Here is a 13,598-nt window from a genome sequence, read left to right on the forward strand (position 1 = left end):
CTACAGTTGACTTGGTTTCAGGAGAAGCACATTTGAGGATTACGTTATTGTTCTCTTCTCATCTACAGTCATTAGCAGGGATTCTGTGGGCCGCCATGCTATTTACTCTGTGGATTGTGGTAGTGAGGCAGGAAGACAGACTTGCTCACAATTGGTGATCAACTGTGGTCCTGTCTCTTCCCATTTTTCAGGCACAATATAATATTTGTATAAATCAGGAGGTCAAAGGAACAAGAAACTTCGACAATGACAGGAATATCACTGTAGCTGTGATCTGTCTGATCACAGAAAGGATTTCATCTTGGAGAGCTTTCTGAGCCTTTTCTCTGAGTGTACTGTAATCTATGGCAGTCTTGTCACTATATCAAATTATCGTCTTTCAAGGACCCTTTCAATATTTGAGAGGACTGCCACTGCTTTCTTAACTGAACTCTTGTATAATCCAACTTTTAGTTGTCCCACGTTATTTAGGTATACCATGAGCTCTGAATGAGTAGTTAGAGTCAAGGTGAGCCCACATTTCTGCACTAAAGTTTTCAAGTGGATACAGGCCACGCTGATATAACATGTTGTTGATGTCAAATAAGAACTCAGCCACGGTTTCAGTGCTCGTGCAGGGTGGTGCCTCACTCCCGGGAGACCTGCAGGACCATTGCCAGATCCACAGACGGGCGAGCCCACTAACAGGGTGATGGCAGGGCTTACGGCAACTCCCTGTCATCTAAGTCCAGTGATCTTTTTTCCAAACATAAACTTTTTTAATTGTATATCTCTTACATACAGTAAAATGTAAAGATTTAAAATCCATTGATTTTTTGTTGTTGTTCAAGGGTCAAAATCCATTGATTTTTTATAAAGGGCAGACAACATTAAATTGTGTAAAGAAGGGTATTTCCAACAAATGTGCTACACAGCTGGCCATACACATGAAGAGAAATGAAACTGGACTCTAACCTCACACCACTTAAAAAATTAACTGGAAATAGATGAAGGGCTTAAATATAGGAGGTAAAAGTATATATTCTCGAAAAAAACATGGATATACATTTCTGTGACCTTCGATTAGCAATGTTTTTTTTAGATTTGATAACACATACAAGCAACAGCAGCAAATAGGTAAATTGGACATCCTCTAAATTAGAAACGTGTGTATCAAAAGGAGCGATCCAGAAAGTGGAGGCAGCCCATCGAATGGAAAAATATTATATACCTGACAAGAGTCTGTTATCCAGAGTAAAGAATTTCTAAAACTCATGAACAAAAAGACAACTAAAATTTTTAAATGACCTGAATAGAACCTTCTCCACATTAGACACACACATGGTCAACAGGCACAGGAAGATGTCCCACATCCTCAGTCCTGATGCAAATGCAAATTAAAGCCACAGTGTGATCCCCCTTCACATGTACCAGAATGGCCATAATAGAGAAAAATAAAACAAATGGCAGCAACAATGTCGAGAAATTAGAACCCTTAAACATTCCTTCTGAAAATGTAAAATGGTGTGGCCTCGGGGTACTACAGTTTGGCATGTCCACCCCATAAAAGATTGCCACGTGTTTCAACAAATCCACTTACAGAAATAGACCCCCCCCAAAAAAAATTTAAGAGATGTTCAAACAAAAACTGATAAACTGATACATAAATCTACAGCTGCACTGTTCACAGTACCAGAGGCCTAAACAATCCAAATGTCCATCTTAATCAGCAGTGAAAGTAAGCAATTCTGTAGCAATACCAGGATTCTTGAGATGGATGCAATTATGAACATATTTAACAATTTCTAGAAATAATACTACCCATAGCGCATACAAAAATTTTAATGTGGCAGAAGACGTCTTTACTAATACACCAATATATTTACTTCATCTACAATAAATAGCAAAAATTGATAAATCTATCTTCAGTACTATTTCATTATTTTCTATTTGGAAATAGTCTAGACATTCACTACATATCCATCATTAATTTAGATAACAAAACTTCAAAGATTCAACTTACCAAAGACTGGTAAAAAACCTTTTCAATGTATATATACAATATAATTATTGCTAAAAAGTTTACCTAAGTATCTTTTATTGTCATTGTATCTATTTTATATATTAGTTAAAAATTTGAGATTTCAAAATCACTTATTACCGAAGCTGTTTTCTTGACACATTTTGTAACACAGATGACAAACTTATTTTTATAAACCCACTTAAATATATATATATTTTACGTTAATAACTTTCAAAGACATGACTGTGATAAAACCAAACGAAAACCAGTTTTAATATCAAATATTTCACCAGATCATTTGATCCAGAAAAGCCTATGGATTACTTTGTATTCTGTTTAATTTATATAAGCATTTAATGTATTCTACCTGATAAGATACTACAAACTAGTAACACCATCCAGAGCTACAAAACATCTTACCACAAACACAAACTGGTTTCACACTGACATTACAAATTAACAGAATTAGTAATAACTGTAGAGAACGCACGAGATGGTTTACCAAGAAAACAACTAGTTGTCACAAGAGCTCTATAACACAATTAAATGTAGACGTTTTTCCCATTCCAGGATACATCGTCTATACAAGGACAGTGAGGTCTAAATAGTGAGACACACCAACCACAGCCTCCTTACAGCTCAGGCCAGGAAGCCAGAGGCCCCTCCACACAGAGTGCAGAGGATGCAGCCCTCCCAGAGCCAAAGGGTTACCCCCAAAGACAGAGACAGCACAGACCTTTGTCACCCAAGCGGTCGGGATGGTGGGGTGGACAGGGTGTCTCAAGTATCCCACAAAATGTGAGGCACCTCCAGCCTCAAACCCACTAATTTGTGGACCGGCATCTAGAAAGCTGGGGGGACAGATGCCCCTTATGGGCAGAGGCCCCTCTGGACACACTCCCCTGGGAGCTGGCACAGCCAGGCAGAGGTGCACTGGGAACCCGATCTAACCCCACTGGGCACCAGGTGCAATGGAGTAAGTGCACATGGCGGATGGTGGGAACCAGAGAGGATTACCTTCCTCGGTCACAAACTCAAGCTCCCGGGACACAGCAGAAGGAAAGAAAAACCTCATGTGGTTTCTAGACAGGGACCCACACAGCAAAGTTTGTTTCCGCAGACGCCGGTCTGGAGACAACCGCTTAACTTCACAGCCTGTGGGGCTGTCTCCAACGACAGGCTTATGGGAGCCTGTGCCCGTGTTCTGTCCTTATGGTAGTTCCTTCTTAGGACAAAGGACACGCAAGACACAGACACATGAAGAAACAAACATCTCTGGGAGAAAAGAATTAAGAAAACTCTGGAGTCTCAAGGTACAAGAAGTTGCTTCAAAAATATTTTCCTGCAAATCTTATTCAGAAAAGAAAGGACTCGCACCCCTTCTAACTTCTACCCAACGGCAGACAGAGGCCAGGAATGTAATACATGCACATCTGGAATTCACACAAGCATGACATTTCCAAAGACGGGAGAAATCAGGTAAATATGACATTTTAGACAAGGGTGGGAATGGGCTCTTAGATTTTAAATATAAAAATGGGAGATTTACAGGTAATTCAGGAAAAGATGAACACACGTGGCAGGTCAAGTTTTGTGAGGCTCCTGCATGGAGTCTTCCTGTCTGCTGCTAAGGGTACTGGGCTCAGGTTTTCATTTGTGCTTCACAGTCTTTCAGGAGGCAGGAAAAGGGGAGCCAGGCTGGACAGGGAGGCTTGTGTTGTTAAAACTGCCCCTTTTGCAATTTCTTTTCCTTTGTTTAGCTATGTGGCCTCTGGCAATTGTGGGCTGCGTTTACATTTCTGATCTGCTTGGGAGAGGACCTGGGGGAGATGCTGAGACCCTACTTTCTATCAGACTGAAAAATACAGCTTCCATTTTTGTCAAGTTTCTGATCAGGTATTAGAATCTTTAAAACCTGTTCCAACATAGCAATTCTCATACTCTTAGATCGCCATACAGTTTTTAAAAATTTGCACATCTCTTAATTTTCCCTTCTGCCTTTTTTAAACCTAATGTTGATATTAGCATTTTTAAGACCCAACAAGCTGAAGAACTATTTCAAAAGTTAAATTTCCTTGAATTCGTTTGTATTAAACATGTGGTCTTTCTCTAGGTTCCAATAAAACAGCTGTTTGTCATGAGAGTTTTCTTAACACATTTTCAAAATTAGCAATTTTTTCAATTCAAAGTAGCCACAGTCTGGCCACTGATTATAGGATTTTAATAGATACTCAAACCCATAAGCCTTTTTACATCTTAACCGAGGAAGCCAAAGGGTTTCTGTCCCTGTGGTATTTTCTTTTTATGACAAACGGCATAAGAGACATAGACACAGAAAAAAATGATCACTTCTAAAAGGAAAGAATCACTAAAGAAAAGCTGTGAGTCGCTACTCCCGAGAAGCTAGCTTCACAAACATTTTTCCCTGCCAATCTACTTGTAGAAGAGAAGAAAAGGACATGAGGCACTTCTACATTCTCCCAAACCCCATAAATACACCGGGAAGACTGACATGGTGAACAAAAACACTGCTTACCTCTGCAGGCAGACATCCTTGTGCTCTCAGGGGCAGCAGTTTCCAGGAGCTAGCAGTGCCCCAATAATTCTGGCAGGCTCCCAAAAACTGCGAGGGCTTAAAAAAATTCTTTTGCTCTCATCTTATGTCTTAGCTGAGATCAGCCCCTTGTATCATCGCAGGAAGGCATTCCAGGATGTAGGAACAATACCTCATGAAAAAAGGCAAGCAGGCCAAGGATTTACTAAACGAGAGAAAATATATTCCCAAAATTCAGGAGTGCACGGGACCAGAAGGAGTGGGACTGCACCGAACAAAGAAAATTTAGGATTATGTTTGAATGGGGGCGCGAAATATTCCAGGGAGGTGATCTCTGAGCGTTTCCAGGGCGTTCCCAGGGCGTGTCTTTCTTGGTGCCTCCTTCCCACCGGAGGAGGGATTCCTTGTAGGAACTGTCACGGGGACACAAGAGGTAGAGATTTTTCCTGCTTGCAATGCTAATACTGTTGTGATCCATCACAATTACCTGTAGCTGCACCTTGTCTTAGGAATTTTCCCTGCCTGGAATTCTGCTAGGTTATAATCCCTCACAATTAGCTGCAACTGAACCTTTTCTTCGGAATGATTGCATTTCTGTTTTCTTTGTTTCCCCTCACATCTTCCTTTCTTCCCCCTTTCTCCTTGTGACCTTGTGCTCTCTGCCTATGGTGATAACTTCTTCTAGCTCAACTAATCATAAAATTAATACAATCAGATTAAGATAAAATCGAATTTTTATATATGCACATGGGGAATTCCCATACATGTAAAAATTCCAAAGGCAGCGAGGTAAGATTGGGTACTTTGCAGGTAATTTAGGAAGACTGGCACACTCATGGAAGGTAAATTGTTAGGCCACCTAGAAAATAATGGTACACAGGGGAAGGGTGGTCAACAGGCTATACTGGGCATCTTCCCTCCTTATGCTAAGGAGTTTACCCCAAGTTCCCCTCCTAAACCAGGTCTTCCATTTTAATCTCTTAGGCAGGAAAGAGGGAGGGTCAAAGGCTGTTTCAGAGTCTTTTGTCTGGAACCCTCGAACTCTAACCGGAACTAGAACTCGAACCCGAACTCGAACATGAACTCGAACCCGAACTCGAACTCGAACTCGAACTCGAACCAAACTCGAACTCGAACCCTAACTCGAACTCGAACCAAACTCGAACCCGAACTCGAACTCGAACCAAAACTCGAACCAAACTCGAACTCGAACTCGAACTCGAACCAAACTCGAACACGAACTCGAACTTGAACCCGAACTCGAACTCGAACCCGAACTCGAACTTGAACCCTAACTCGAACTCGAACTCGAACCCGAACTCGAACCAAACTCGAACCAAACTCGAACTCGAACTCGAACTCGAACCAAACTCGAACCCTAACTCGAACTCGAACTAAACTCGAACCAAACTCGAACCAAACTCGAACTCGAACCCGAACTCGAACCAAACTCGAACCAAACTCGAACTCGAACTCGAACTCGAACCCGAACTCGAACCAAACTCGAACCAAACTCGAACTCGAACTCGAACTCGAACTCTAACCAAACTCGAACTCGAACTCGAACCAAACTCGAACCCAAACTCGAACTCGAACTCGAACCCGAACCCGAACTCGAACCAAACTCGAACCAAACTCGAACTCGAACCAAACTCGAACCAAACTCGAACCCGAACTCGAACTCGAACTCGAACCCGAACTCGAACTCGAACTCGAACTCGAACCAAACTCGAATCAAACTCGAACTCGAACTCGAACCCGAACTCAAACTCGAACCAAACTCGAACTCGAACTCGAACTCGAACCAAACTCGAACTCGAACTCAACCTGGAACTCGAACCAAACTCGAACCCGAACTCGAACTCGAACTCGAACCCGAACTCGAACTCGAACCCGAACTCGAACTCGAACTCGAACCCGAACTCGAACCCGAACTCGAACTCAAACTCGAACCTAAACTCGAACTCAAACTCGGACCCGAACTAAAACTCAAACGCGAACTCAAACTCAAACTCGAACCCGAACCCAAACTCGAACTTCGAACAAGGCAGCATAGGTAAGAGCCAGGTGAGAAGGTAGTTAATTCAGGTGTGCCAAACCGTGCGCCGGGTTTCACCTCCAGGACCCCACATTCCAGCGGGCAGTTTCCAGGGGACAGCCCTGGGTGTGACACATTGGCTCAGAAGCCTTTGGAAAGAGCTTGTCTTGACCTCCACTCAGGTGTTACTCCCAAAATGCACACGAGATGGCAGCAGAGAATAACTTTTCATGGTCACCTGCAACCAGGTGTTATTCCCCATATGTACACGAGATGGCAGCAGAGAATAACTTTTCATGGACACCTGCAACCAGGTGTTATTCCCCATATGTACACGAGATGGCAGCAGAGAATAACTTTTCATGATCACCTGCAACCCGGTGTTATTCCCTATATGCACACGAGATGGCAGCAGAGAGCATTTCCCTGCCCACCGCCCTTCAAATGAGAATCCAGGCCCCTGGGACTACATTCTCTTTGACATAAATCCTGTTACAGGCCCTTCACAGGCCTCAGCTCACCTACTGGTCCCATTTTATAGAAAAGGCAGAAACAATTAATATCTCCATGCACAGGTAATTAAACGGGAGAGTGATTCTAACACAGTTCTGAGTCCAAAACCGGGACCGAAATGGGCCCACATGGGCCAGTAGAGGTGCATACATGGGATCCTGGTCAATATTATCTACGTATTATCAGATACTTTAAAACATAAGCAAAGATCCTGAGTATTCAGACTTCTTTTGTGGTGTTTCATATTTCAATTACTCCCTACCTGTATTCTCAGTTGAAGTACTTGACCAAAAGGTGTGATGTGAGAAAGCATTTAGCTTTATACCAAAAGTTTCTAGTTTTATACAAAAAGTTTTTAAGGGTGAGGCCAGGAAGCCAGAGGCCCCTCTATACGGAGTGCAGTGAATGCAGCCCCCCCAGAGCAGATGGTAAACAAAGACAATGAGAGAAAGCACAGACCTTCGTCACACAGGCAGTAGGGATGGTGGGGTGGACAGGGTGTCTCCGGTCTCCCACAAAATGTGAGGCACCTCCAGCCCCAAACCCACTAAATCGTGGTCCCCAGCAGATGCTGCTGGACCGGGATCTGTCCAGCACTAACGGGTAAGGAAGGCTGGGAGACAGATGCCCCTTATGGGCAGAGGCCCCTCAGGACACACTCCCCTGGGAGCTGGCACAGCCAGGCAGAGGTGCACTGGGAACCCCAGCTTCTCCCACTGGCCACCAGGCCCAATGGAGTAAGTGCACATGGCGGATGGTGGGAACCAGAGAGGATTACCTTCCTCGGTCACAAACCCAAGCTCCCGGGACACAGCAGTAGGAAAGAAAAACCTCATGTGGTTTCTAGACAGGGACCCACACAGCAAAGTTTGACGCCGGTCTGGAGAGAACCGCTTAACTTCACAGCCTGTGGGGCTGTCTCCAACGACAGGCTTATGGGAGCCTGTGCCCGTGTTCTGTCCCTATGGTAGTTCCTTCTTAGGACAAAGGACACGCAAGACACAGACACATGAAGAAACAAACATCTCTGGGAGAAAAGAATTAAGAAAACTCTGGAGTCTCTAGGTACAAGAAGTTGCTTCAAAAATATTTTCCTGCAAATCTTATTCAGAAAAGAAAGGACTCGCACCCCTTCTAACTTCTACCCAACGGCAGACAGAGGCCAGGAATGTAATACATGCACATCTGGAATTCACACAAGCATGACATTTCCAAAGACAGGAGAAATCAGGTAACTATGACATTTTAGACAAGGGTGGGAATGGGCTCTTAGATTTTAGATATAAAAATGGGAGATTTACAGGTAATTCAGGGAAAGATGAACACACGTGGCAGGTCAAGTTTTGTGAGGCTCCTGCATGGAGTCTTCCTGTCTGCTGCTAAGGGTACTGGGCTCAGGTTTTCATTTGTGCTTCACAGTCTTTCAGGAGGCAGGAAAAGGGGAGCCAGGCTGCATAGGAAGGCTTGTATTGTTAAAACTGCCCCTTTTGCAATTTCTTTTCCTTTGTTTAGCTATGTGGCCTCTGGCAATTGTGGGCTGCGTTTACATTTCTGATCTGCTTGGGAGAGGACCTGGGGGAGATGCTGAGACCCTACTTTCTATCAGACTGAAAAATACAGCTTCCATTTTTGTCAAGTTTCTGATCAGGTATTAGAATCTTTAAAACCTGTTCCAACATAGCAATTCTCACACTCTTAGATCGCCATGCGGTTTTTAAAAATTTGCACAGCTCTTAATTTTCCCTTCTGCCTTTTTTAAACCTAATGTTGGTATTAGCATTTTTAAGACTCAACAAGCTGAAGAACTAATTCAAAAGTTAAATTTCCTTGAATTCGTTGGTATTAAACGTGTGGTCTTTCTCTAGGTTCCAATAAAACAGCTGTTTGTCATGAGAGTTTTCTTAACACATTTTCAAAATTAGCAATTTTTTCAATTCAAAGTAGCCACAGTCTGGCCACTGATTATAAGATTTTAATAGATACTCAAACCCATAAGCCTTTTTACATCTTAACCGAGGAAGCCAAAGGCTTTCTGTCCCTGTGGTATTTTCTTTTTATGACAAACAGCATAAGAGACATAGACACAGAAAAAAATGATCACTTCTAAAAGGAAAGAATCACTAAAGAAAAGCTGTGAGTCGCTACTCCCGAGAAGCTAGCTTCACAAACATTTTTCCTGCCAATTTACTTGTAGAAGAGAAGAAAAGGACATGAGGCACTTCTACATTCTCCCAAACCCCATAAATACACCGGGAAGACTGACATGGTGAACAAAAACACTGCTTACCTCTGCAGGCAGACATCCTTGTGCTCTCAGGGGCAGCGGTTTCCAGGAGCTAGCAGTGCCCCAATAATTCTGGCAGGCTCCCAAAAACTGCGAGGGCTTAAAAAAATTCTTTTGCTCTCATCTTATGTCTTAGCTGAGATCAGCCCCTTGTATCATCGCAGGAAGGCATTCCAGGATGTAGGAACAATACCTCATGAAAAAAGGCAAGCAGGCCAAGGATTTACTAAACGAGAGAAAATATATTCCCAAAATTCAGGAGTGCACGGGACCAGAAGGAGTGGGACTGCACCGAACAAAGAAAATTTAGGATTATGTTTGAACGGGGGCGCGAAATATTCCAGGGAGGTGATCTCTGAGCGTTTCCAGGGCGTTCCCAGGGCGTGTCTTTCTTGGTGCCTCCTTCCCACCGGGAGGAGGGATTCCTTGTAGGAACTGTCACGGGGACACAAGAGGTAGAGATTTTTCCTGCTTGCAATGCTAATACTATTGTAATCCCTCACAATTAGCTGTAGCTGCACCTTTTCTTCGGCATGATTGCATTTCTGTTTTCTTTGTTTCCCCTCACATCTTCCTTTCTTCCCCCTTTCTCCTTGTGACCTTGTGCTCTCTGCCTATGGTGATAACTTCTTCTAGCTCAACTAATCATAAAATTAATACAATCAGATTAAGATAAAATCGAATTTTTATATATGCACATGGGGAATTCCCATACATGTAAAAATTCCAAAGGCAGCGAGGTAAGATTGGGTACTTTGCAGGTAATTTAGGAAGACTGGCACACTCATGGAAGGTAAATTGTTACGCCACCTAGAAAATAATGGTACACAGGGGAAGGGTGGTCAACAGGCTATACTGGGCGTCTTCCCTCCTTATGCTAAGGAGTTTACCCCAAGTTCCCCTCCTAAACCAGGTCTTCCATTTGAATCTCTTAGGCAGGAAAGACAGGCTGTTTCAGAGTCTTTTGTCTCGAACCCTCGAACTCTAACCGGAACTAGAACTCGAACCCGAACTCGAACATGAACTCGAACCCGAACTCAAACTCGAACTCAAACTCGAACCCGAACTCGAACTCGAACCAAACTCGAACTCGAACTCGAACCAAACTCGAACCCTAACTCGAACTCGAACCAAACTCGAACTCGAACCCTAACTCGAACTCGAACCAAACTCGAACCCGAACTCAAACTCGAACTCGAACTCGAACTCGAACTCGAACCAAACTCGAACCCGAACTCAAACTCGAACTCGAACCAAACTCGAACCCGAACTCGAACCAAACTCGAACCCGAACTCGAACACGAACTCGAACTCAAACTCGAACCAAACTCGAACCAAACTCGAACTCGAACTCGAACTCGAACCAAACTCGAACCAAACTCGAACTCCAACTCGAACTCGAACCCGAACTCGAACCAAACTCGAACCCGAACTCGAACCCTAACTCGAACCAAAACTTGAATCAAACTCGAACTCGAACCAAACTCGAACCAAACTCGAACCCTAACTCGAACTCGAACTCGAACCAAACTCGAACCCGAACTCGAACTCGAACCAAACTCGAACCCTAACTCGAACTCGAACCAAACTCGAACTCGAACCCTAACTCGAACTCGAACCAAACTCGAACCCGAACTCGAACTCGAACCCTAACTCGAACTCGAACTCGAACCAAACTCGAACTCGAACTCGAACTCGAACCAAACTCGAACCAAACTCGAACCCGAACTCGAACTCGAACTCGAACCAAACTCGAACCTGAACTCGAACTCGAACTCGAACCAAACTCGAACCCGAACTCAAACTCGAACCAAACTCGAACCAAACTCGAACTCGAACTCGAACCCTAACTCGAACTCGAACCAAACTCGAACCCGAACCCGAACTCGAACTCGAACTCGAACCAAACTCGAACCCGAACTCGAACCCGAACTCGAACTCGAACTCAACTCGAACCCGAACTCGAACTCGAACCAAACTCGAACCCTAACTCGAACTCGAACCAAACTCGAACTCGAACCCTAACTCGAACTCGAACCAAACTCGAACTCGAACTCGAACCCTAACTCGAACTCGAACTCGAACCAAACTCGAACTCGAACTCGAACTCGAACCAAACTCGAACCAAACTCGAACCCGAACTCGAACTCGAACTCGAACCAAACTCGAACCCGAACTCGAACTCGAACTCGAACCAAACTCGAACCCGAACTCAAACTCGAACCAAACTCGAACCAAACTCGAACTCGAACTCGAACCCTAACTCGAACTCGAACCAAACTCGAACCCGAACCCGAACTCGAACTCGAACTCGAACCAAACTCGAACCCGAACTCGAACCCGAACTCGAACTCGAACCAAACTCGAACCCGAACTCGAACTCGAACCAAACTCGAACTCGAACCCGAACTCAAACAAACTCGAACCCGAACTCGAACTCGAACCAAACTCGAACTCGAACTCAAACTCGAACCAGAACTCGAACCCGAACTCGAACTCGAACTCGAACCAAACTCGAACCCGAACTCGAACTTGAACCAAACTCGAACCCAAACTCGAACTCGAACTCGAACCAAACTCGAACCCGAACTCGAACTCGAACCAAACTCGAACCCGAACTCGAACTCGAACTCGAACCAAACTTGAACCCGAACTCGAACCCGAACGCGAACCCGAACTGAACTCGAACTCGAACATGAACTCGACCCCGAACTCGAACCTGTACTCGAACTCGAACCCAAACTCGACCCCGAACCCGAACTTGAACTCAAACCCAAACTCGAACCCGCACTCAACACCTAACCCGAACTCAAACACGTACCCGAACCCTTGAATTCGAACCCGAACCCGAACTCGAACCCTCGAAACTGAACCCACACCCTCGAAGACTAACCAAAATTTATAAACCCGAACCCAGAACCCTTCAACCTGAATCCCCTTCCAATTAACTTCGAACCCAAAAAAAGCTTAAAGCCAGAAACTTAAACACAATCCCGAAACCCAAACCCCTAACTCCAAGCCTCTGGACTCTGTACTCCAAAACCTGAATCCAAATGTGAACCCTGAACCCAAACCTGAAGGCCAAACACCAAAACTGAGTCCGGAACCCCTGAAACCCGAAAATCAGTACCCAAAATCCGAACCCAAACACAAACACAAACACCAAAAACGAACCCTGAAACCGAATCCCAACACCATAAACACTATAACCCAAACCCTGTACACTAAACCCCAAAATCTTCTACCCGGAAACTCAAAACAGAACAAGAAACACGAAACCAAACCAAATCCCTAACACCAAACACAAAGCCCTAAACCTCAACCACTAACCCCTGAACCCGAATACCCGAACCCTGAACACTGAAAAAACGTTACCCCAAAACCAGAGCCAAAACACAATCCCTAAACAGAGACTGAAACCGAAATCTCTATACCCTAACCCTGAGCCCGTGAACCCCAAAATCATGTATCCAGAAACTCAAATCAGAACAAGATCACCGAAACCAAACCCAAACCTCTAAACATAATCCAGGAACCATGAACACCAAAACCTCTACCCCGAACCCCAAAGACCTGTACCCCAAAACAGGACACAAACACAAACCCCAAAATTAAACCTCAAAATGGAACACCGAACCCCAAAACCCACAACCCCAAACCCTGAACCCCTATACCATAAACCTCATACCCAAACAGCATCCCCAACCCAACCCCAAACCCTGAAACCAAACCCAAACGCTGATACCTTAACCCGAAGTTGGAATCCCTGAACCCCAACAACTGAACCCCAAACACCGACACACACGTGGACCCAAAACGGGAACCTGAACCCTGAAACCAAACCTCAAAACCAAACACGAAACAACAAAAGAACAAGAAAAAAAATGAGAGAAAAAAACTCATAGACACAGACAATAGTTTACTGGTTACCAGAGGGTAAGGGGGGGGGGGGAGATGAAGGTAAGGGGAATCAAATATATGGTGATGGAAGGAGAACTGACTCTGGGTGGTGAACACACAGTGGGATTTATAGATGATGTAATACAGAATTGTACACCTGAAATCTATGTAATTTTACTAACAATTGTCACCCCCAATAAATTTTTAAAAACTCAAAAAAACAAAAAACAAACACGAACCCTAACCCTAAACCCAACATCTAAACCTACCCCTGAACTGTAAACTTTAACCCTAACCCTAACCTTAA

The sequence above is a fragment of the Rhinolophus sinicus genome, chromosome 8 (assembly GCF_057876585.1).
Source record: "Rhinolophus sinicus isolate RSI-liver-muscle chromosome 8, RSI-T2T, whole genome shotgun sequence".
Taxonomy (NCBI): Eukaryota; Metazoa; Chordata; class Mammalia; order Chiroptera; family Rhinolophidae; genus Rhinolophus; species Rhinolophus sinicus.